Here is a 3,845-nt window from a genome sequence, read left to right as displayed (position 1 = left end):
GTCATTATGTTATTCTGATAGCTGTGTTGCCTTTATCTGATGATCAATAATTTCCCCAGTTCTTGGAATCCACAATTCCCGTCTATGTGTGAGTGCGTGCGTATATATATACACACACATACACGCGTGTGCATGTGTCTGTGGATATGTGCGTATGCGTGCGTTACAGAATTTTCATACTTTCTTCACTCTTTCATTTATGTTTAAAATGAAAAACCCACTACTCCCATTTTCATTTATTTTTTTTTCTACTTTCGTAGTGGAACCTCGGTGATAGCGTGCTCCAACCAACCCCTCTGACCGAGTTACGCATATTACATACACACACATACACGTACTTTACATAATCTAATCCTGAAAAAAAATTATATACACATACCACACACACACTCGTCTGCGCTCTTCTCGGTTTTTATCAAGTTTATTATTATTCATCTATATACATATATAGACACACACACATATATATTTTAAAGCAAATACAGGTGTTTTCATTATAAACACATTTATATTTCAACCTTTACATATACATAATATACAAATAACTCTTTCTCTCTCTCAATTTCCCTCTATCATTTTTTTTTATCTATACGCATTTAATATCACATAATCAATATTCTCATTGGGGCCACATTTTTAATTTCGCTCTCATTATCTTATTTACAATATTTCTGTGTCAATTTAAATATTGATACGGCTTGGAATATTAAAGCAAAAAAAAAAGTCTCCACGCACAGTTTTAATAATGCATTCTTCATTAAATATTTGATTGTTATTTGAAAAAAAAAATAATAATAATTGCTTTAGTGGACAAATATTTTTTTTTTTTCAAAATTATTTGATTTTGTTACATTCGATGCTTGTCACGTTTTTCTGTGAATCGGCTGGATTCACGAGCCGCTTTAGTAGGAGGATGAAGAGGGGGTAGTTTTTATTATATGTGGGGTGGAGACTAATAGTTTACCTCAATACGCTGTATTTTCGGGGATGTATGTGCATACACACATACGCAGGCGGACATCGTGCAGCGTGGAACAAGGGAGCACATGCGGTGGTTCCGTGTATACATATATACGTATGTGTATGCGTGTGTGAGTGAGTGTCCTGTATGCCTGTCAGTTCTTATTGGAAGAAGTGTCATTGATTGAAAGTCGCGCGTGTTAGAGGAGTACATAGGAGTTGTTTTTTTTTTTGTTGTTCTGTGATGTTCGAACTGTGTGTTGACTAATTAAGAAAACCACCCCCACAACCCGCTGAAGCACGGTTAGTAGACGTAGCAGCGTAATTATTTTCTATATCGACGGCGGGATCGAATTATGAAGGGTCGAGGGGATGATGATGATTCATACGCGCCCAGTAAATATTTAATGAAGGCTCTCCGTTAATTTGATCCCCGATGGTCAGAGAGGATATTGACATTTTTCTTTGGGACCTCTTATGATCACGCCACGGTTGCGCCACCAACTTTCGCGGTAGCGAAGTTTAGAATTGAAGCTTCTTTTATTTGTTTTTTGTTTGCAAAACTTAACCTTAAAACTGAACAATACAAATTGATCAAGTGCAATTCAGATTTTGGTAGTACAATTCAGATTTTGCAAGTGCAATTCAGTGTTTTATAATATAATAGAAGTATACTTTTCAAAATTTTATAAATTCTATTTGCTGAAAATATGAAATTACTAATCTTCAAGATAAACAGAAATGTAAGTGAATTGGATTCCAAAATGAGAAATTTTAATTATAATTCAGAAACATAACTTTTTTTTAATCAGTTTTCTGTTTAATTTGTTTCATTTTTAGGTTATTGTTGCTCAAAAAAAATAAAATTAGTTTTACAACTTTCAAACTTTTTCATTCTAATTCAGAATTGGGAAAATATGAATTATAATTGAGAAGCACAACTTTTTAAATCAGATTTCTCTTTTATACATTTTTATTTTATTTTTTGTTTGTTTGTTTGTTTTCAAACTAATCAAATATTTCAGACTTGCTTGAGAAATATATACATTTTAGTATTTTGTTATTGGCTATAATTTGAGCTAAAAGGATTTCTTGAATTAATTAAAATTATTTTATTATATACTTTAAATGAAAAACATCAATAAATTGTGGTACCAAATTGTTTTGTTATTTGTTTTGAGTTGAAATAACAGCAATTTTATTTTTCTTTTGTTTACCGGGTATTATATTATATTGTAAATATGAATTTAATTCCCAAAACGCGTTTTTCACAATTGTACTATTTTTGTGTTTTTTCTGTTGCAAATGTTGGGCAGGGACCTTTTGGTAGTGTTGCATGTCGCCTACAAAACGAGATGATGACATCGGTCACGTTGCCCTCCAATTCCGGCCCAATGCACGGTGCTTTCACGCCGACCGTACCAGAAGACCCGCCGATGAGTGGACACGACTTCGAGGTCCCGAGACCTGCTAAACGTTGCCTGGCTACAACCCTATCAGACAATTGTAAGAAGCGAAGGAAACAATCCACACCAGTAAGGATCTCGGCATCCGACTCGTCTCCAGAAGGTAAGCCTGTGCCGTCCCCAGAACCGGAGTCGCGCTGTCCTATTTGCCAAGTGGTGTTTGCGACCCAAGATCTCTTGCAAAGCCACATGTCTTCGGAGCACTCAAACTTCGAATGTAAAAGAGAACCATGCGATTCGCCGAATCTCGACTCCCCCGACAACCAGGATACGTCAGCAACGCCAGAACAACTGATCACCAAGCCGGACATCCCCTGGATCTCAGAGATCCCCGGCAAGGAATGGATGAGTCCCAACCTTCTACCGTTTCCAACCACGAATCATATGTTCATGGGTCTACCACAGTTCACGCAGCCGGACGCGTTGCCTCCCCGGCAACCAATTCGAATATTTAACCCGGACGCCTACTGTGAATTGTGTAACAAGGAGTTTTGCAACAAGTACTTTTTGAAAACACACAAAGCCAACAAGCACGGCATCTACACCGATCCGCCGGCAGAGACGGCCGGTTTGGGCTCCTCCGTCAGCATTCCTTCATACGTGACCAACATGAAAATACCGAATTCCGTGCCAAGCGTCGACATTTCTTCTGTCAAGATCGAGCCAAAACCCCAGCTGCTGCAATCCTATCCCGACCTCTTTCCAAATCCGTTTACCAACAAGCTATTCCCGAAGATTGGAAAGTCCGTGTTCGAAATGGAAAACCCGGAAAACGGATCGACGAACGACGCCGTTTCAGCGAACGACCAAGAAGAATCTCCGAGCCCCAGGGCTCCCCAATCGGAACCACCTACCTCAATGAAACAGGAAATCTCGGACCAAGAGGGTATGTTCTATGCATCCCCCAGTAAAACTTCGCCCGGACAGCAGTCCCGTGAGCTGGATCTTTCGAACCGACTGCGCCGCATCGGCGTGATGAATCCAAAAGCATTTTGCGAGATCTGCTGCAAGGAGTACTGTAACAAATATTTTTTGCGAACCCACAAAATGAAACGCCACGGGATTTACATTCCCGACGACAGAGACAAAGATATGAAGATAGACTCCATGGGAGTGCATTACGTGCAAACGAGTCCGTTGAACTTGATCATGGCAGAACAGCAAGCCACCAACAGCTCTATAGACCGTAAAACGTCATCCCCTTCAGACATTAGTTGTGAGATATGCGGAATCAAATTCCAGAATATGAGCCTATTCCAATTGCATAACGTGAGCGTCCATTCGAAATTGCCAACCACCAGCCAAGAAGCCACGAACGACGATAAGAAACAGTCAGACCATTTCGACAAAGCTGGAAACTCGGCAGACAGCATCAGCGAAGACCTGCAAAAGCTGCAAACGATGATCCTCCAATTAAAC

Source organism: Nicrophorus vespilloides, unplaced genomic scaffold (genome assembly GCF_001412225.1).
Source record: "Nicrophorus vespilloides isolate i.1.1-1 unplaced genomic scaffold, Nicve_v1.0, whole genome shotgun sequence".
Classification (NCBI taxonomy): domain Eukaryota; kingdom Metazoa; phylum Arthropoda; class Insecta; order Coleoptera; family Silphidae; genus Nicrophorus; species Nicrophorus vespilloides.
This window is presented reverse-complemented; position numbering follows the sequence as displayed.